At 46.3% G+C, this 22,238-nt stretch overlaps 1 long non-coding RNA gene across 1 annotated transcript; it reads left to right on the forward strand.

The window, feature by feature from the left end:
- The first annotated feature begins 277 nt into the window (after window positions 1–277).
- On the forward strand, window positions 278–21,616 carry LOC128931931 (uncharacterized). Its single transcript, XR_008481045.2, has 3 exons — window positions 278–487; window positions 19,480–19,618; window positions 19,784–21,616. It is a non-coding gene; the product is annotated as an uncharacterized LOC128931931 (long non-coding RNA).
- Window positions 21,617–22,238: the final 622 nt, after the last annotated feature.

A 22,238-nucleotide genomic window follows, 5' to 3' on the forward strand; every position in this document is an offset into this window, starting at 1 on the left:
GCTGGGGGTGGTGGTAATCCCACGCTTGTAATCCAGCTAATCGGGAAGCTGAGGCACCAGAATCGCTAGAGCCCGTGAGGCAGATGTGGCAGTAAACCAAGATCGGGCCACTGAACTTCAGCCTGGGTAAGAGAGTGAGACCCTGTATCAAAAAATAAAATAAAATAATAAAAAAGGCAATAAAGAGGCGCTAAGGAGAGACCAGACCACAAAGCCTGTTGTCCACCCAGACAGGCTCCGTGGACAGCTGCCAGGCCTTCCCCTTCTGGAGATCCCCAGGCTGTCCCAAATGCCTTAACTAGAGATGGAAAGAAAAAATCTCAACTGGAAGCAGGGCAGCTGCTATAGCTGGTTCTTGAGCTTTGGAGACTGGATCTCATTTTGGGAAGTTTGAGGCAACTGGGAGGACGTGGGAGGTCCGAACCCGGAGAAGGGAAGCCAATAGACATTGCTTTGTGCCTGTCTGCGCTCAACCCGATCCCTAAGGGTAAGTTTTGGAATTCGGTGTCGCCGCTCCTCTCCTGGAAAGGGCACCCGCCCAAGCCCGCCCTGATCTCCACCAGACCCCGCGTGGGCTGCCCTGCGGCCCCCTGACCCATCCCCAGCGAGTGCAAGAACCCGCAACGGGCTCGGGCTCGGGCTCGGGCGGGCGGGGCTCGGCCAAGCTCCCTTGCCTGGAATGCCGAGATCAAAAGCAGATGAGGTCACGGGCTGCCGCGCTGCACATGAAAGATATTTGTTGTTCTTCTGCGTAGAGGAGAGAACCAAATCGCCTCAGGGGATTGTCGGTTTGCTGTCTCTCTTTTATTCGATTGGAAGAAATCACGGGGGGAGGGGATCCAGCCCTTAAATCTCAGAGTGTGGGGAGAAGCTGGGATTTCCGTGGGGAAAGGGATGGTAGGAGGTGGCCTTAGGTGTCACTGTGAGCAGCGTCGTAGGGAAAGAAGCTGTGTCCACAAGGGACCTGCAGGACAGTGACTTCAGGAGCAGACGGAGCAGGCGAGGGAGGTGGAGCCCTGGCTGGTCCTTTGGATGTCTGGGCTCGCACAAACCGGGTTGGACTACGAATGTCTGCCGTCACCCCTGCGGTCGCCGCCATTTCCTGCTTACAAAGCTTCGCTGAGACTGCGGCGCCTGCGCGTTCCCCAGCCTCAGCCCGCCCTCTAGCGGAAGGCTGCGGTGTAGCTGGAGCGCGGGGCTCCGGATTTCCCCACTTACAAATTAAGAACGATCAGGCTGGGCACGGTGGCTCACGCCTGTAATCCCAGCACTTTGGGAGGCCAAGGCGGGAGGATCACAAGCTCAGAAGATCAAGAACATCCTGGCCAACACGGTGCAACCCCGTCTCTACTAAAAATACAAAAAATTAGCCAGGCGTGGTGGTGCATTCATGTAATCCCAGCTACTCAGGAGCCCGAGGCAAGAGAGTCCTTGAACCCGCGAGGCGGAGGTTGCAGTGAGCCGAGATCGCGCCACTGCACTCCAACCTGAGCGACAGAGAACTCCGTCTCAAAAACAAAACAAAACAAAATAAAAAAACAGGACTGATCATACACAACTGGCAGAATTGCAGCGACGATAACTAATGATAACAGTCTTGGTAGTAATAGGGGTGACATTCGTTGCAGCAGCTGTGCTAAATGACTTACGTGGGTCATCTCATTTAATCCACACAAGAAGGCAGGTGATATTATTATCCCCATTTACAAATGAGGAAAGTAATACTTAGAGAGCTTCTCTGGCCTGTCCCGGCTCAACAGCTCCTACCGCCAGAATTAAATGTGTTTCTACTATGGACTGCCTAGTATTCTGAGCCCTGGTTCCTGAGTGCCGGTTCCTTTCCCTTGTCTTCTCCTGGCAAGCATCCTTGTGGCTCATGTCAAATGGGTTTGTCTCACATGAAATGAGTCAAGGGAGTTGGCTGCACTGAGTATCCTGCCCAGGCAGCTCCCTTCTGAGCTCTAGAGCAACCCCTCCTCCCAGGAAAGGAACTGGGACCAACACGATATTATTGCTGGATCTCAAGTGTGGGAACCACTTAGCTCCAGAGACACAACACTGGTTTTTGTCTGTTTGTTTTTAAGACAGAGTGTCACTCTTTCCCCCAGTTGGAGTGCAGTGTTGCAATCTCGGCTCACTGCAACCTCCGCCTCCCAGGTTCAAGCGATTCTCCTGCCTCAGCCTCACTAGTAGCTGGGATTACAGACATGTACCACCACGCCTAGCTATTTTTTGTATTTTTAGTAGTGACAGAGTTTTGCCATGTTGTCCAGGCTGGTCTCCAACTTCTGACTTCATGTGATTCTCCTGCCTCAGCCTCCCAGAGTGCTGGGATTACAGGCGTGAGCCACCTTGCCCAGCCAAAACACTCTTGTCCACTATCCGGGGTGCCTACCTTCTAGCAGCAAGATACCTGGAAGGAAACATTGACTGCCAGTCAAAATACGTTGTTGGGTGACCAAGAAATCAAAGATAAGAGAGGTAGATATTTTAGGAGTATTTCATCAATGTTTTCATCAAGGGAATAAAACATTGTATATATCTATACCCTCCTTGTTTTAAAAAAAATCTAAAATAGCTTAAACACAGTGCAATAGAATTAAAAATCACAACTAGGGCGGAGCCTGGTGGTGCCTGCCTATAACCCGCCCCTACTATGGAGGCTAAGGCAGAAGGATTGCTTGAGACCAGGAGTTTGAGACTGCCCAGCCCAGGCAACATAACCAGATTTCATCTCTAAAAAACAATAAAATGAATTAGAGAGGCTATTGGGGAACATACCTGTAGTCCCAGTTACTTCCTTGGAAGGCTGAGGCTGGAGGATCACTTGAGCCCAGGAGTCTGAAGCTGCAGTTAACTATGAGTGAGACCCCATCTCTAAAAAAAAGAAAAGAAAATATGAAGGCAAGTGAAGTTAGAAAAATCAGAGAAAACCAATGAGATTAGTATAAACATCATGCTATGTGGGGGGTGGGGGTCACAGATTTGGAACTGAGCTCTCTAAAAGTCAATTCAAAGAGGGAAACACAACCATTACATGGCTTCCAGTGTCCATAAGGTAAAAAGGGACCAAAGTCTCAGAAGCAGTGCGACAGCCAGGTGGAGGGGTTCCCTGGAGAAACTCCAACCAGCCTGCCCACTGAGGTGGAGCCTCAGGAAGTTCCCGCCCTTTGCATCGGGGAGCAGCCTGGCCCCTCTTGGTGTGTGGAGCCTGGGATTTGAATGGCAGGTGGGAAGCCCTCTAGCAGGGACTCTGGCCTAGTGAGAGTCCCTGGTTCCCCCTTTTCTTCCTTTTCACCCAGTAAAACCCTGTCTCACTCACCGATCAAATTGTCTGTGAGCCTGAATTTTCATGACTGTGGGACAAAGAACTCCGTCTTTAGCTGAACTACGGAAGAGTCCTGAAACAGTAGCACAACTATCCCTTTCCCTGAGACCCGGAAGCAGTTTCCTTCTGGTCTCCCTTGACTGGAAGGGGTGTGATAAAGTGAACAACCTCTCAACCATACCCTTACTGTAAATACAAGTTTTCATAGGATTTATTCATTTCTTCCAATATTCCTGCTACAGCTGGTGGCACCATGTTCCGGCAGAAGCCGTCAGATCGGTGCGATCCCATGCTGCTTGCCCCTGCTACTGGTCTGGCTTAATCCAGGGATGGATTCTAGTATACATGAAATAGGTGGCACGCGTATTCTTCCACCAAACTGACATAAGAGGTCTCTCTCCACCCATCTTTTGATATGTAGAGCATGACTGTGAATTCAATGCTATTATACACTTGATGTCACAGCCATGTTGATGCTACTGATTAAAAGCAGGTTATGGGCTGGGCGCAGTGGCTCACACCTGTAGTCCTGGCATTTTGTGGGGACTGAGGCGGGCGGATCACAAGGTCAAGAGATTGGTGGTGAAACCCTATCTCTACTAAAAGTACAAAAATTAGTTTGGCATGGTGGCATGTGCCTGTGGTCCCAGCTACTTGGGAGGCTGAGACAGGAAAATTGCTTGAACCCAGGAAGCGGAGGTTGCAGTGAGCTGAGATTGCACTAATGCATTCCAGCCTGACGACAGAGCAAGGTTCCGTCTCCAAAAAAAAAAAATGTAGGTTATGGCCGGGTGTGCTGGATCACAACTGTAATCTCTTTGGGAGGCTGAGGTGGGAGAATTACTTGAGCCCCGGAGATCACCCTGGACAAAACAGACCCTGTCTCTATTAAAGAACATTAAGAAAATAAAATTAAAAATAGGTTTTTTTAAAAAAAAATTTAAACCGATTTTTATTTTATTTTCTTAATTTTCTTTAATAGAAACTTCTGGCCAGAACAGAATACTCACGGCCAGAACATGCCCATCTGCATGTTCCCCTGCATGGGACAAATGACTCAACAGCTCACGGTTCTTGTCCTTGAGCCCCACTTTCCTAGATTCCATAAAGGCCACCCTCTACTGCAGCCGCGTTCTTCAGTTGGAGCCTAGTACCATGGATTTGATTGTTGCTTCCTTAGGTCTAGTCTTTATCCGCGCATGCTTCCTGGGGGCTACCTTTGATTAGCTTTATTTAATCCCCAATTTCCTTAGCACCACCTACAGTGCCTTTCCCAGACAGTGCCTCTCATTCACTGTGCAGATTCCCCACAACTCTCAGTCATAGCTGATTAACTGCCACGGAATGTCCCAGGAAACGCTTTACTAGCTGTATGACTTTAGGCAAATTACTTAACCTCTCTGGGCCATGTTTTTATCATTGATAAAGTTGATAATGCCTATCTTGGCAAGATGTTTGGAATTTAAGTAAGTTAGAGTCTGGGTGCACTGGCTCACACCTGTAATCCCAGCACTTTTGGAGACTGAGCACTTTTGGAGGCTGAGGTGGGTGGATCACCTGAGGTCAAGAGTTCTAGACCAGCCTGGCCAACATGGTGAGACCTCTGTCTCTTCTAAAAGTACAAAAATTAGGCTGGGTACAGTGGCTCATGCTTGTAATCCCAGCACTTAGGAGGCCGAGGTGGGTGGATCACCTGAGGTCAGGAGTTCAAGACCAGCCTGGCCATCATGGTAAAACACTGTCTCTACTAAAAATATAAAAATTAGCTGAGCCTGATGGTGGGTATCCATAATCCCAGCTATTTGGGAGGCTGAGGTAGGAGAATCGCTTGAACCTGGGAGGCAGAGGTTGCAGTGAGCCAAGATTGTACCACTGCACTCTAGCCTGGGCAACAGAGTGAGTCTCAAAAAAACCAAAACAAAACAAAACAAAAAAACAAATTAGCTGGGGACATAGCCCCAACTACTTGGGAGGCTAAGGCAGGAGAATCCTTTGAACCCAGGAGGTGGAGGTTGCAGTCAGCCAAGATCCTGCCCCTGGACTCTAGCCTGGTGGACAGAGTGACACCCCATCTCAAAAAATAAATAAGAATAGTAACAATAGCAAATGGTTATTGAGTTCTTATTGTGCCCAACATGATGCTAAGAATTTCATACAGCCGGGCGCGGTGGCTCAAGCCTGTAATCCCAGCACTTTGGGAGGCTGAGGCGGGTGGATCACGAGGTCAAGAGATCGAGACCATCCTGGTCAACATGGTGAAACCCCGTCTCTACTGAAAATACAAGAAAAATTAGCTGGACATGGTGGCGCCTGCCTGTAATCCCAGCTACTCAGGAGGCTGAGGCAGGAGAATTGCCTGAACCCAGGAGGCGGAGGTTGCGGTGAGCCGAGATCACGCCATTGCACTCCTGCCTGGGTAACAAGAGCGAAACTCCTTCTCAAAAAAAAAAAAGAATTTTATACACAAATATTTGGTTGAGTCATCTCAACGACCCTATCACATGGGAACTCTGACTATCCCCACTTTCCAGATAAGGAAGATATGGCTTAGAGAGCTTAGTGCCTGGCCCATTAGTTACAGTAGTTATAACTATAATTATTCAATGTCATGAGAAAGGCACCTTCAGCCTGGGAGTTCAGTGGGAGGGTCAGAAAAGAGTTGTTTGCAGATGAATGGGCTTTTGTGTGTGTTTTGCTTTTATTGTAAACCTAGTACTATATAGGTCTTTATAAAAGAACAAAGTAAAAAGTTGAAAAGTCCCGAAAAGCTTCTACCACCAAGGAATAATCACTGAATAACATCTTATCAGATCTTTCTTCATGAATCCACTTTAAAAAATTATCAAGTTTCATTGAACGTGAATAGTCTGTTTAAAAAAGAGATCAGGGCCAGGCATGGTGGCTCACGTCTATAATCCCAGCACTTTGGGAGGCCGAGATGGGTGGATCACGAGATGGGTGGATCACGAGGTCAAGAGATCAAGACCATCCTGCAACATGGCGAAAACCCGTCTCTATTAAAAATACAAAAATTAGCTGGGCATGGTGGTGCACACCTGTAGTCCCAGCTACTAGGGAGACTGAGACAGGAGAATTGCTTGAACCCAGGAGGTGGAGGTTGCGGTGAGCCGAGATCATGCCATTGTACTCCAGCCTGGGTAATAAGAGCGAAACTCTGTCTCAAAAAAAAAAAAAAGAGATCATTCGGGCTAGTGGCTCAAACTGGTAATCCCAGCACTTTGGGAGGCTGAGGCGGGCAGATCATGAGGTCCAAAGTTTGAGACCAGCCTGGCCAACATGGTGAAACCCCGTCTCTACTAAAAATGCAAAAATTAGCCAGGCTTGACGGCGTAGGCCTGTAATCTCAGCTACTCAGGAGGCTGAGGAAGGAGAATGGCTGGAACCCAAGAGTCAGAGGTTGCAGTGATCTGAGATCACACCACTACACACCAGCCTGGGTGACAGAGCAAATCTCTGTCTCAACAACAACAACAACAACAAAAAGAGATCAACTTTGATGTCTATATTACTTTATTTTTTCTGAGTATCATTTTCCCCCATTTTCACTGCAAGGGTTGCTTTCTATGTTGCTGTTTCAGCCCTTCCAGTGGTTTAAAACATAGATCTTTAGTTCTAGTCTAGTTAGTGATTTTCCTTACATCTATTTAAAGTTATATTTTTATTTAACATAAAAGGTTAATCAGTAGCTTTAGTCTTTCCCCAGAACCAAACACACTTATTTATTTATTTATTTTTGGAGATGGAGTCTGACTCTGTCGCCCAGGCTGGAGTACAGTAGCACAATCTTGGCACACTGCAACCTCCACCTCCAGGGTTCAAGCAATTCTCCTGCCTCAGCCTCCCAAGTAGCTGTGATAACAAGTGTCTGCCACCATGCCTGGCTGACTTTTGTGCTTTCAGTAGAGATAGGGTTTTGCCATGTTGGCCAGGCTGTTCTTGAATTCCTGACCTCAAGTGACCAGTCCGCCTTGGCCTCCCAAAGTACTGGGATTACAGGCAGGAACCACCGCACCTGGCCACTAAACACGCTTTAACTTCTTTCCTCCTTCCGTCCCTCTTACTGTATCCTTCTAGGATTCCCCAAGTTCTGTTAAAAGCTTCTGGAACTGGAATCTAGCAAATGAATGTCCCATTTAATAGGCAGAGAAGGAGGAGGTGGGTGAATCACAGAACCAAAGTGCAATGTGGTGACAAGCTCCAGTTGTGCTCAGGGTGGGGTAGCTGGCAGGGCCCTGATGCATTCAGTCATTGGTTCTGCAAATGTTTGCATAGTTCCACCAGCAGCATCTGCCCGGCAGAGAGCAGGACCAGGGCGAGGGTGAGGACAAGAGAGAGACAGAGCCTGGATGGGGTAGTCAGCCACACAGGAACAACATGTGTAGGCTGCAGGCTCTGCAGCCAGCCGGTACCTGAGCAGGGGAGAGGTCTGACGAGCTGACTTATAGGATGGGCTGGAGCAGGCAGAGCCTGTGGGTATAAGGCCAATTAGGAGATTGCTGTTCACCACCCAGGCAGGAGGCCATGAGCATCCCCATGTGAGAAGAAGGACATAAACAGGAAACAAATTTAACAATTAAAATCACCTCCCTTGCGCAGGAAACTTGCACTGTGCCAGGCCTTGCAGAACCATCTGCAGAGTCATTTCCTCTCTTGGCGACTTGGCAGCCGCTAGCAAACACGATGCATCTTGGCTTGACATCAGGGCACCCCTGGTTCACCAGATACAAACGCCAAATCCCTAAGAAGCCATAGAAGGCTCTGCAGTGTCAGCACCCCCACCCCTTGGCCCCTCTCTGTGGCCACTTTGTTGGGTCCTGAAGATGTTCTAGGCTCCATCCTCAGGGTTTCACACCACTCCTGTCTGGAGGGGACCTGGCCATGGCACCACCATCAAGCCCACAGGGCCACCTCTCTCTATATATCTATATCTATATATTTATAAAATGTATGTGTGTGTGTGTGTGTGTATATATGTATATGTATATTAAGAGATGAGATTGTCTGGATGCAGTGGCTCATGACTGTAATCCCAGCACTTTGAGAGGCAGAGGTGGGTGGATCACCTGAGGTTGGGGGTTCAAGACCAGCCTGACCAACATGGAGAAACCCCATCTCTACTAAAAATACAAAATTAGCCAGGAGTGGTGGCCCATGTCTGTAATCCCAGCTACTCAGGAGGCTGAGGCAGGGGAATTGCTTGAACCTGGGAGGCGGAGGTTGCAGTGAGCGGAGATCATGCCATTGCACTCCAGCCTGGGCACCAGGAGTGAAACTCTATCTCAGAAAAAAAAAAAATAGGAGAAGAGATCTTGCTCTGTTACCCAGGCTGGAGTGCAGTCAGTGGCATGATCATAGCTCACTGCATGCTCTAACTCCTGGGCTCAGGCAGTTGTCCTATCTCAGCCTCTTGAGTAGCTGGGACTATAGGCATGCACCAGCATGCCCAGCTAGTTGCTTTTTTAATAAAGACACAAATTCTATTGGATTAAGCCTCACCCCAATGACCTCATTATAACTTGATAAGCTCTATAAAGACCCTATTTCCAAATCAGATCACATTCTGAGGCACCAGGGATTAAGACTTCAACATATGTTTTGGGGGTGGGGGACACACAGTCATATCCTGAATGACTGTAGCTCAAACAGGTCTTTGCTGGGTGAAAATAGCAGGTGGAAAAATCACTGAGCACTTCATCTTCTCTCAAATTTATGACTTCAGAATTCCACAGTGGACCGGTTTCCCAATTGACCTCCCCTTACATGGAGTGTTACCTAATTCACACTCTCCAGCCTTCCCCAGTAGACTTTAACTTCCACATGTTCCTTCACTTCATTCCTGCGTAAAGCTGGGTATGGTCTCCTCACTGTCTCTCAGTGAGGTGGAAAGTGTTTTGTTTTTTCTGAGACAGAGTTTTGCTCTTGTTGCCCAGGCTGCAGTGCAATAGTATGATCTTGACTCACTGCAACCTACGCCTCCTGGGTTCAATTGATTCTCCTGTCTCAGCCTCCCTAGTAGCTGGGATTACAGATGCCCACCACCACAGCCAGCTAATTTTTTGTATTTTTAGCAGAGATGAGATTTCACCATGTTGGCCAGGCTGGTCTTGAACTCCCGACCTCAGGTGATCTGCCCACCGTGGCCTCCCAAAGTGCTGGGATTACAGGTGTGAGCCACTGCTCCTGGCCCATGATGTGGAAAGTTTTCATGATGAGTGCTACCCTGCTTTCTCTAATGCGAGTAGGATACAACAAGCAGCATGTTAAGTTAGCAAACTTGACATCAACATCTATCTTAAAAGTGGTCAACTTAAAGGTGATCCAGGAGCAGTGGCTTGCACTTGTAATCCTAGAGTTTTGGGAGGCTGAGATGGGCAGATGGCTTGAGCCCAGGAGTCTGAGACCACCCTGGGCAATATGGCAAAACCCTGTCTCTATAAAAAAAATAAAAAATACAAAAATTAGCCAGGCATGGGGGTGCACTTGTAGTCCTAGCTACTTGGGAGACTGAGGTGGGAGGATTGCTTGAGCCTGGGAGGTTGAGGTTGCAGTAAGCCAAGATGGCGCCACTGCACTCCAGCCTGGCAACAGAGCAAGACTCTGTCTCAAACAAACAAACAAACAAAAATGTGGCCAACAGAGGAGGTAGTAGTTTTGTCACCAGCTCTCATGTGGACCCCCAGCACTTATCCTTTGGTTTCAAATACTGTTCTTCACTTATAGAAACTAGGACCCCTTGGCCGGGCTCAGTGGCTCACGCCTGTAATCCCAGCACTTTGGGAGGCCGAGGCGGGTGGATCACAAGGTCAAGAGATCGAGACCATTCTGGTCAACATGGTGAAACCCCGTCTCTACTAAAAATACAAAAAATTAGCTGGGCATGGTAGCACATGCCTGTAATCCCAGCTACTCAGGAGGCTGAGGCAGGAGAATTGCCTGAATCCAGGAGGCGGAGGTTGCAGTGAGCCGAGATCGTGCCATTGCACTCCAGCCTGGGTAACAAGAGCGAAACTCTGTCTCAAAAAAAAAGAAAAAGAAACTGGGACCCCTTAGAATGCAAAGCTTAGATGAGAACTGATTGCATGTCTCAGAGAAGGAAAGAATCAGGACAGGACTTGAATGTTCTGTTGTCGCCAGAGAGCAAGGATGACTTCAAGAATGTGAAGGACAGGCTGGGCACAGTGGCTCATGCCTGTAATCCCAGCACTTTGGGAGGGCAAGGCAGGCAGATCACTGAGCACAGGGGTTCAAGACTAGCCTGGGCAACATGGCGAAACTCTGTCTCTACAAAAAATACAAAAAGTAGCTGGGTATGGTGATGCATGTCTGCAGTCCCAGCTACTCGGGAGGCTGAGATGGGAGGGTATCTGAGGCTGGGAAGGTCAAGACTACAGTGAGCCATGATTGTGCCACTGCACTCCAACCTGGGCAACAGTGTCTCAAAAAAAAAGAACAAGAAAAAAATGAAAATGTCAAGGACAGTGCTAAAAAGGACAAAGGAGCCAACTTTTTTTTTTTTTTGAGGCCGAATTTTGCTCTGTTGCCCAGGTTAGAGTGCAGTGGAATGATCTCAGCTCACTACAACCTCCACCTCCTGGGTTCAAGCAATTCCCCTGCCTCGGCCTCCTGAGTAGCTAGGACTACAGGTGCTGCCACAACACCTGGCTGGTTTTTGTATTTTTAGTAGAGATGGGGTTTCACTATGTTGACCAAGCTGGTCTCAAATTCCTGACCTTGTGATCCGCCTGTCTCGGTCTCCCAAAGTGCTAGGATTATAGGCGTGAGCCACCCTGCCCAGCCTAAGGAGCCAACTTAGAAGAGCTCCCATTTTTCAAGTTGACAATTTGGCATGAAAGAAAGAAGATGGAGGGAGAAACGATAATTAGAGTTAATGAAGTAAATTGAATCTGTGGCAGGCCATTTAATCATGATAATAACATAAAAATGAACATAAAGGGCACAAATATGGCTATAATAGAGGAGAACTGAGTTTTAAAATTTTATTTTAATAAAAAGGGAACTATTCATTTTGTCTCTTCTATTAATTATGTGTCTGTTTATAAAGCAAAGATAGGTGCTTGCTTTCGTCTGTGTAAGCAGAAAAGCCGCAGGGAATGCTGAGAAAGCCAACTAGCCCTGTTATAGTAGGCAGCTAATCAGGCCTGAGCGAAGCAGGAGAGGGCTCCTGCCACACACACCCACCAGCAATCTCAGGGGAGCATCAGGTGATGGCCAGGCGGTTATTAACTGTTTCTCTAAAATAATAACTGGTAGCAGCTGGCGCCAGGGAGAGCAGCCTCCCAATACATAGGAAAAACCTGAAACTGGTGATCAGCAGCTTCCTGCTAAGATCTCAGAAGTCGGGCGAGTGGAGTCAAGCATGCTCACTAAGTGGTAAACTGGCGGGGTTTAACTGGTATATGTCCTTTCTCTAGGAATGCTAATCTGGCAAAGGAAAAATGCCTCGAGTGAGGGTGCATACAACTCCAGCAAACACACTGTGCATGCAGTCCCTTCCAAGGTCTGGCAGCCCACTGCACATGTGGACAGCCCAGCCCAAGGGAAGAATCAAGGAAGAAGGAAAACCGAGACTCTTGCAGCATGCCAATGTATAAAACCCCAAGTCAGGCAGGGCGCAGTAGCACACCTGTAATCCCAGCACTTTGGGAGGCCGAGGTGGGCGGATCACCTGAGGTCAGGAGTTCGAGACCAGTCTGGCCAACATGACAAAAGTCTGTCTCTACTAAAAATACAAAAATTAGCCAAGTGTGGTGGTGCCCACCTGTAATCCCAGCTACCTGGGAAGCTGAGGCAGGAGAATAGCTTGAACCTGAAAGGCAGAGTTTTCATTGAGCCAAATTGCACTCCAGCCTGGGTCACAGAGCAAGACTCCATCTCAACAAACAAAACAGAACCCAAGTCTAAAGGTCAAACTGCACACTTGATCTATCAAGTCGCCCCCTTGGTCCCCTTCCAAGTGTATTTTCCATCCTTTCATTACAGCTGTAAAGCTTCTTCTTCTTCTTCTTCTTCTTCTTCTTCTTCTTTTTTTTTTTTTTTATGAGATAGGGGTTCATCATATTGACCAGGCTGGTCTCGAACTCCTGACCTTGTGATCCACCTGCCTTGGCCTCCCAAAGTGCTGGGATTACAGGCATGAACCACCGTGCCCGGCCTTGCTCTAAAGCTTTTTAATAAACTTTCATTCCTGCTCTAAGACTTGCCTTTCTCTCCTTCTGTCTTATGCCCCTCAATCAAATTCTTTCTTCTGAGGAGGTAAGAATTGAGGTTGCGGCAACCCCTACAGATCACCGCCAGTAACAGCAGCGCTATAGGTATGAACATTAGCAGAAATAAGAATGTCTGACATGAGATGCTGTCAGAGGCAATACTGAAAGAGAAGGGAGTTTCAATTGTAGGTACCAAGATAATAAATTAACCAAAAAAGATCACTAAAAAGAAGAGCTAATCAAGCTAACCCAATCCTTTATCTTCTAGAATATTCAATATTTAAATTGCCCTACTAGTTATAATAAAATACAAATAAGATATGCATGAGATTTAATATTGCTAACAGACTGGGCTGGGCCGGGTGGCTCAAGCCTGTAATCCCAGAACTTTGGGAGGCTGAGGCGGGTGGATCACGAGGTCAACAGATCGAGACCATCCTGGCCAACATGGTGAAACCTTGTCTCTACTAAAAATACAAAAATTAGCTGGGCCTGGTGGCACGTGCCTGTAGCCCCAGCTACTCAGGAGGCTAAGGCAGGAGAATTGCTTGAACCCAGGAGGCGGAGGTTGCAGTGAGCTGAGATTGTGCCACTGCACTCCAGCCTGGCGCCTGGCACCTGGCGCCTGGTGACAGAGTGAGACTCTGTCTCAAAAAAAAAAAAAATATTGCTAACAGACCAAGTTAGTATATCATAATGAGAGAAAAATTGATTACATAATAATGGTCAAGAGAGATTATTAAAATGTGTTATATTGGGGGGAGAAAATAGGTTGGGAAATTCTTTTTTTATATATAACTGACACAAAATCTTACTCTGTCACCCAGGCTGGAGTGCAATGGTACAATCTCAGTTCCCTGCAAACTTCACCTCCTGGGTTCAAGCAATTCTCAAACCTCAACCTTCTGAGTAGCTGGAATTACAGGCACGCACCACCATGTCCAGTTAATTTTTGTTTTTTTTTGTAATAGAGACGGGGTTTTGCCATGTTGGCCAGACTGGTCTTGAACTCTTGACCTCAGATGATCCGCCAACCTCAGCATCCCAAAGTGCTGGAATTACAGGTGTGAACCACCTTGCCCTGCCTGAAAAATTCTAAAATTTATGTAAAAGATGTTTACCTAAAAACAGTTATATTTCTCAGTGAGATATAATTTCACACCCAGTAGGCTGGCTATAGTAAAAAAGAGATAATAATAAGTGTTGACAAGGATGTGGGAAAAATTGGAACTCTCATACCCAGCTGTTAGAGTGTGAAATGGTACAGCATTTTGGAAAATAGTCTGACAGATCTTCCAAAGGTTGATCATGGAGTTACTTTATGACTCAGCAATTCTAATTCTAGGTTTATAGCCCAGAAAAATGAAAATCTATGTCTACACAAGAACTTGTTCACCAATGTTCATAGCAGCACTATTCGTAATAAATAGCCAAACAATAACAATGACAACAACAACAAAAATGGAAATGGCCTAAAATGTCCATCAACTGATGAAAGGAAAATAAAATGTAATATATACATCCATATATTAGAATAAAAAGGAATTTGAAAATAAAAAGGGATAAAGTACTGATATGTGCTACAACATGGATGAACCTTGAAAACATTGTGCTAAATGAAAGAAGCCAGTCACAAGGACCACATGGTGTATTATTTCATTTATATGAAACGTACAGAATAGGTAAGTCCTTAGAGACAAAAAATAGATGATTGGCTGCTTAGGGATGGGGTGGAGTAGGGAAGGGTTTCGAAAGAAATTGGGAGTGGCAGCTCATGGCTTTGGGCTTTCTTTTGCGGTTGATGAAAATGTTCTGAAATTAATTATGGTGTTGGTTTTGTTTTGTTTTGTTTTTAAGTAGAGACAGGGTTTTGCCATGTTGGCCAGACTGGTCTTGAACTCCTGACCTCAGATGATCTGCCCACCTCGCTATACTAAAAACTACTCCCTGGGTTGTACATTTCTTTATTTTTATTTCATTTGATTATTTTATTAATTTTGTGAGTACATTGTAGGTATATGTGTTTATGAGATACATGACATATTTTGGTACAGGCATGCGGTGTGTCATAATCACATCATAGAAAACTGGGTATCCATTCTCTCAAGCATTTATCCTTTGTGTTACAAGCAATCTAATTACACTCTTTTAATTATTTTTAAATGTACAATTAAGTTATTACCAGCTGGGCACAGTGGCTCATGCAGTACTCCTAGCATTTTGAGAGGCCGAGGCAGGCAGATCACCTGAGGTCAGGAGATCGAGACCAACCTGATCAACATGGTGAAACCCCATCTCTACTAAAAATACAAATACTAGCCAGGCGTGGTGGTGCATGGCTGTAATCCCAGCTACCCAGGAGGCTGAGGCAGGAGAATCTCTGGAACCCAGGAGGCAGAGACTGCAATGAGCCGAGATATTGTGCCACTACACTCCAGCCTGGGCAATGGAAGGAGACTCCATCATAAAAAAAGAAAAAGAAAAATTATTATTGACTATAGTCCCCTGTGGTGCTGACAAATACTAAGTCTTATACATTCTTTCTAACTATTTCTTTGGACCTATTAACCATCCCCACATGTCACCCCCAGCTCTACTCTTCCCAGCCTCTGGTAGCCATCATTTTACTTTCTCTGTCCATGAGTTCAATTGTTTTGATTTTTAGATCCCACAAATAAGTGAGAACATGTGATGTTTGTCTTTCTATGCCTGGCTTATTTCACCTAACAAATGACCTCCAGTTCCATCCATATTGTTGCAAGTGACAAGATGTCATTCTTTTTCATGGCCTAATAGTACTCCATTATGTATACGTATCTTTTCTTTTTTTTTCTTCGTTTTCTCACTACTACACTAATGAGGAGTATATGTACATTTTCTTTATCCATTCATCTGTTGATGGAAACTTTGGTTGCTTCCAAATCTTGGCTATTGTGAACAGTACCGCAATAAACTATAGTTATTAGTTTCTATTGGTTCATCATTTAGTCTTTCCACTTGAAGACAAGAGTTGTTTACCTCCCACCATTACAGTGTTACACTATTCTGTGTTTTTCTATATACTTACTATCACCGTGAGTTCTGTACCTTCAGGGGATTTATTCTCACTCACTGACATCCCTTTCTTTCAGATTAAAGAACTCCCTTTAGCATTTCTAGTAGGGTGATCTGGTGTTGATGAAATCCCTCAGCTTTTTTTTTTGGTCTTTATTTCTCCTTTATGCCTGAAGGATATTTTCACTGGATATACTATTGCAGCGTAAAAGTTTTTTTCCTTCAGCACTTCAAATGTGTCATGCCACTGTCTCCTGCCCTGCAAGGTTTCCACTGAAAAGTCTGCTGCCAGACTTATTGATGCTTCGGGAGTTTGATCATTAAATGCCTTGAGGTAGTCTTCTTTGAGTCGAATCTGCTTGGCATTCTATAACCTTCTTGCATTTGAATGTTGATATCTTTCTATAGGTTTGGGAAATTCTGTTATTTCTTTAAATAAACTTTCTACCTCTATCTCTTCTCTACCTCCTCTTTAAGGCCAATAGCTCTTAGATTTGCCCTTTTGAAGCTGTTTTTTATATCTCGTAGGCATGCTTCATTGTTTTTATTCTTTTTTCATTTGTCTGGTAGAATGTTATTTATCTGATAGACTTCTGAATTATTTCTCTGTACGATCTTGAATTTGTTGGTCTCCTCTGACTGTATTTTCAAGTAGCCTGTCTTCAGGCTCACTAATTATTTTGCTTGATCAATTCTACTATTCAGAGACTCTGTATTTTCTGAAAAATTAAAGTAAATAGAATTTTTTAAAGGCTGGGTCAGTGACTCATGCCTGAAATCCCAGCACTTTGAAAGGCCAAGGCGGGCAGATCAACTGAGATCAGGAGTTCAAAACCAGCCTGGCCAACATGGCAAAACCCCATTTGTACTAGAAATACAAAAATTAGCCAGCTGCATGGTGGTGGGCACCTGTAATCCCAGCTACTCAGGAGGGTGAGGCAGGAGAACCTCTTGAACCCAGGAGACAGAGGCTGCAGTGAACTGAGATTGTGCCACTGCACTCCAGCCTGGGTGACAGACTGAGACTCTGTTTGAAAAAAAAAAAGAAAACAGAAAAAAATTTCAAAAGAGTCTGATGCATTCTTCAGCATGTCAATTGTATTTTTCATCTCCAGGATTTCTGCATGATTCTTTTTAATTATTTCAATCTTCTTGTTAAATTTATCTGATAGAATTCTGAATTCTTTCTCTGTACTATCTTGAATTTGTTTAAGTTTTCTCAAAACACCTATTTTTCTGTCTGAAAGATCATATCTCTCTTTTTCCCCAGGATTGGTCCCTGATAGCTTATTTAGTTCATTTGATGAGGTCATGTGTTCCTAGATGGTATTGATGCTTATGGATGTTTGTCGGTATCTGGGCACTGCAGAGTTGGGTATTTATTGTAGTCTTCACAGTCTGGGCTTGTTTGTGCCTGTCCTTCTTGGGAAACCCAGTAATACTCTGGTTTTCTAGAATCTTAGAAGTGTTGCCTTAGTGGTCTTGGATAAGATCTGGAAGAATTTTCTGGATTATCAGGCATAGACTCTTGTTCTTTTTGCTTACTTTCTCCCAAACATACAGAATCTCTCTCTCTGTGTTGAGCCACCTGGAGCTGGGGGTGTGGTGACGCAAGCACCCCTGTGGCCACCACCACTGGGACTACGCTGGGTCAGACCTGAAGCCAGCACAGCACTGGGTCTTGGCCAAGGGCCTTCCCTTCAGGGTGACAAGTTACCCTAGGCCCAGAGCTTGTCCACAGGTGCTGTCTGGGAGCCAGGGATTGAAGTCAAAAACTTTGGTAATTTACCTGATGTTCTGTTCTACTGTGCCTAAGCGGGCACTCACACCACAATACAACGTCCCTCTCACTCACACCACAATACAACATCCCTCTCACTCACACCACAATACAACGTCCCTCTCACTCATCCCTCCTCTTTTCTCAGGCAGGAGTATCTCCCTACGGCAGCACCACCACTAGTCCACCGTGATTCTGCCAGGTCACCACCAATGTTCACTTAAAGCCCAAAGGCGGCTGGGTGCAGTGGCTCATGCCTGTAATCCCAACACTGTGGGAGGCTGAGGCTGCTGGATCACTTGAGGTCAAGAGGTCAAGACCATCCTGACCAAAATGGTGAAACCCTGTCTCTACTAAAAATACAAAAATTAGCCAGGTGTGGTAGTGGGTGCCTGTAATCCCAGCTACTTGGGAAGCAGGAGAATTGCTTGAACCCGGGAGGTGAAGATTGCAGTAAGTCCAGGTGGTGCCACTGCACTCCAGTCTGGGTGACAGAACAAGACTCTGTCTCAAAAAAATTAAAATTAAAGCCCAAGGCCTCTACCGTCAGCTTGTGGGGAATGTTGTCAGGCCTGAGACTTACCTTTCAGGACAGCAGGCTCCCCTCTGGACCTGCCCTGAGTTGGAGGGGCAGGTCCAGAACAGAACCTAGGCCTAGACTTGGGGACTCCAAGAGGCTGCTTATGGCTCTACCTACCATGGCTGAGCTGGTACCTAAGGTACAAGACAAAGTCCCCTGGACATTTCCCTCTGCTTTTCTCAAACCACAGTTGTCTTTCACCATAGCCACCATAGCTGGGAATGTGCTGGGTCACTCCTGAAGCCAACACATCGCCGAGTCCCACCCAAGGCCCACAGTGTACTACCTGGTTATTGCTGCTAGTTATTCAGGGCCTCAGGGCAAAACTAGAGTCAGCAGGTGATGAATCCTGCCAGCACTGGGCCCTTCTCTTCAAGGCAGCAGCTTCCCTTTTGGACCAGGTGTGTCTAAAAATGTCATCTGGGAGGTAGGGCCTGGAATGGGGCCCTCATGACTCTGCCTGGTGCCCTATCCTACTGTGGCTCAGCTGGTATCCAAGATGCAAGACCAAGTCCTCTTTATCCGTTGCTTACCTCTCCTTAAGCAGAGGGAAGGAGTCACTTTTGTTACTAGGAGCTGCACTGCCTGGGATTGGAGAAGGGGTGGCACAAACCCTCTCGTAGCCATGCCAGCTGGCATCTCCCTAGGTCAAGTGCCACCCTAGTCCATTGGCTATAAGTCCAGCCCAGCATGAGGAGTTGTCTAGGAATTCCAGTACCTGTGTCCTAGACTGCCTGTCCTTTTTTTTTTCTCTTTTGTAGAGATATGGTCTCCTTATGTTGCCCAGGCTGGTCTCAGACTCCTGGGCTCAAGTGTCCCTCCCACCTCAGCCTCCCCAAATGCTGGGATTATAGGCGTGAGCCACCGCGCCCGGTCAGTTTGGATTAAATCCATAAATTTATATGTATTAGTTGTATAGTAGTGTATATATAGAAGAATATTATTTAATGCTCAAATGCTGTTTAATAAATTCATAAGATAAACAAAATTGCATTAAGTAGGAATCCCTTAACGTCCTTTAGACACTGAGAGGGTGTCCCAGGAAAAGAGGGGGACACCTGAGTTTGAAGGCAGGAGACAGATATTTAAGGGGTCACTAACATACTAGATGGGTTTTATCTTCCTAGACTCATCATCTTTGCACCTATTAATCATGAACCGAGTTAGTTCTGCTGAATTCATCATAGGACAATGTCCTAGTGGACAGGAAGACTCAGGGGAAGTGGGTTTTAACTAGGTGAGGCGAGAGGGATCATGGTCTTGAGTAGCCAGGGAGTGGTTTAAACGCAGAATTCAGAGAAGGGAGGGACAGAGGAAGAGGTGCTAAAGAAACCACCCTCTGGCCGGGTGCAGTGGCTCACACCTGTAAATGCAGCACTTTGGGAGGCTGAGATGGGCGAATCATGAGGCCAGGAGATGGAGACCATCCTGGCCAACATGGCGAAACCCTTTCTCTACTAAAAAATATAAAAATTTGTTGTAATTCCAGCTACTCAGGAGGCTGAGGCAGGAGGATCACTTGAACCAGGGAGTTGGAGTTTGCAGTGAACCAAGATTATTCCACTGCACTCCAGCCTGGTGACAGAGCTAGAAAAAAAAAGAAGAAAGAAAGAAAGAAAAGAAAAAGAGTAAGTACATCTTAGAATTGCAAGAATTGAAATAAATAACCCTGTAACATTTAGTTCATGGTAAATACATAAAGGAATCTATTATTATTATCACCCAACAGTGTGTGTGTGTAAAAAATGTCTTTTTTACTGACAAATGATTGAGTGAATGCAGTTTGTTTGCAGGATGAAACATTTAAATGAGAAGCCAACTCAACTCTTCCTCTTGATCTTGGAGTCATTCTCTCAAGTGTAATTCCAAGTCCAAAGCATCACATCAACCTTATCAGTCGACTGCGGTGTCAACTACAGCCACTGCACCAGACCAGCCTTCCTCTGTGGGACTCGGAACTATCCTGTGGTCCTGCGGGGACCGCCTCACTGGGACAGTGCGGTACATTAGGATCCATCCCTTATGATGGTTCAGGGTTTTCCAGTCTCTAAGGCCCCTTATCATTATCTTACCTACTCTTCCTAGCAACCCTGTGAGGGAGGCTGAGAAAAACCAAGGTCCAAAGAGATCAATGACTTGTCTGAGGTGACCTAGTACAGAGGGTTGCATGGCAGGAGGAGAAACTTGGTCTCCTAACTCCTAGGACAGGAGAAATGAATGAGTCCTGTACTCCAGCCACCGCTTCCACCAATTAACCACTAATAAAAATGTAAAGATCCGAATGCCAGCAGGGGTCCCTGTTGCAAATATTAGGACCTTTCTTATATCACAGATTACTGAAAACACTCCCCCTCTTTCTGTTGTAGTTGTTGTTGTTTGGTTTTTGGGTTTTTCTTTTCTGAGACAGAGTTTCCTTTTTGTCACCCAGGCTAAAGTGCAGTGACAGAATGTCAGCTCACTGCAACTTCCACCTCCCGGGTTCAAGCAATTCTCCTGCTTCAGCCTCCCAAGTAGCTGGGATTACAGGCATCTGCCACCATGCCAGGCTAATTTTTATATTTTTAGTAGAGATGGGGTTTCACCATGTTGGCCAGGCTGGTCTTGAACTCCTGACCTCAGATGATCCGCCCACCTCGGCCTCCCAAAGTACTGGCGTGAGCCACCGCACCTGGCATTTTTTTCTATTTTGAGTGTCTTGCTCTGTCACCCAGACTAGAGTGCAGTGGAATGATCACAGCTTCCTGCAGCCTCAACCTCTCAGGCTCAGGTTATCCTCCCACCTCGCCTCCTAAGTAGCTGGGACCACAGGCACACCACCATGCCAAGCTAATGTCCAATTTTTTAGTTTATTTTTGCTCTTATGATGATTATTACTATTTTTGAGACAGAGTCTCTCTCTGTCTCCCAGGCCGGAGTGCAGAGGCACAATCTCAGTTCACTGCAACCTCCACCTTCCAGGTTCAAGCAATTCTCATGCCTCAGCCTCCCCTGTAGCTGGGACTATAGGCGTGCACCACCATGCCTGGCTTATTTTTGTATTTTTAGTAGAGACGGGGTTTCATCATGTTGGCCAGGCTGATCTCCGCCTGCCTCAGCCTCCCGAAGTGCTGGGATTACAGGTGTGAGCCACCATGCCTACTCTTAATTTTTTTTAAGTGCACGAGCTAATTTTTTAATTACTATTTGTAGAGAGGAAGTCTCCCTATGTTGCCCAGGCTGGTCTAGAACACCTGGGCTCAAGTAATCCTTCTACCTCAGTGCTGAGATTACAGACGTGAGCCACCATGCTCAGTTCCACTTCTTTAAAGCAACCACTAACCTTAAGCCAAAGACCACCCGGGGGGACTGGCCACATCCCCCGGATCTTCTATCCTTGCGGTCTGTCTTCCTTGAGCCACCAGCACCCGAGCATCAGATGAACTTCACTGCTCTGGCTCGGTGTTGCCTGTGTGTGCGCCTTGGCTCCCCACCCTCTCTGGGCCTCAGTGTCTCCCCTGTGCAGTGGGCCCAGCAGCGCCCACCCAATGGGGTTCTTGTGAGGATTTGCTGGAAGAATGTATGTGGAAGTGCCTTGTCCAGAACCTGGCCCATATGTAAGTATAATAAAAGTTTATTGTTATTTCTGGTAATTGCATATTGTACTTGAACAATCCCTGGGCAGATAATGAGAAAAATGAGGTTTGAGTCACCGCCTCTGTCACTTGTAACCCTGTGTGAGTTGCTTAATCCTTCTAAGTCTTAGTTCCTCCATCTGTAAAAATCTTATTTTTTTTTTTTTTTTTGAGATGGAGTCTCACTCTGTCACCCAGGCATGATCTCAGCTCACTGCAACCTCCAATTCCTGGGTTCAAGTGATTCTCCTCCCTCAGCCTGCTGAGTAGCTGGGATTACGGGCACCCACCACCATGCCTGGCTAATTTTTGTATTTTTAGTAGAGACGAGGTTTTACCATGTTGGACTAGGCTGGTCTCAAACTCCTGACCTCAGGTGATCCACCCGCCTCAGCCTTCCAAAGTACTGGGATTACAGGCTTGAACCACCATGCCCAGCCGCAAAAATCTTATAATACTTTCCTCACAGAGAGTAATGAGGATTAAATGATGAACGGCACAGAGTATTTTGGGGCTGAGAAGGGCTCATGAGGTTCGTGAGAAATGTCAGGGAGGCTCCGGGAGGCCCACAGTCTACCTAGGAGTGTAGATTAGACTGCATGCAGCCATGTGGCTCAGGAACTGAGTGGAAGAAGAG

This window comes from Callithrix jacchus, chromosome 4, assembly GCF_049354715.1.
Source record: "Callithrix jacchus isolate 240 chromosome 4, calJac240_pri, whole genome shotgun sequence".
NCBI classification, from domain to species: Eukaryota; Metazoa; Chordata; class Mammalia; order Primates; family Cebidae; genus Callithrix; species Callithrix jacchus.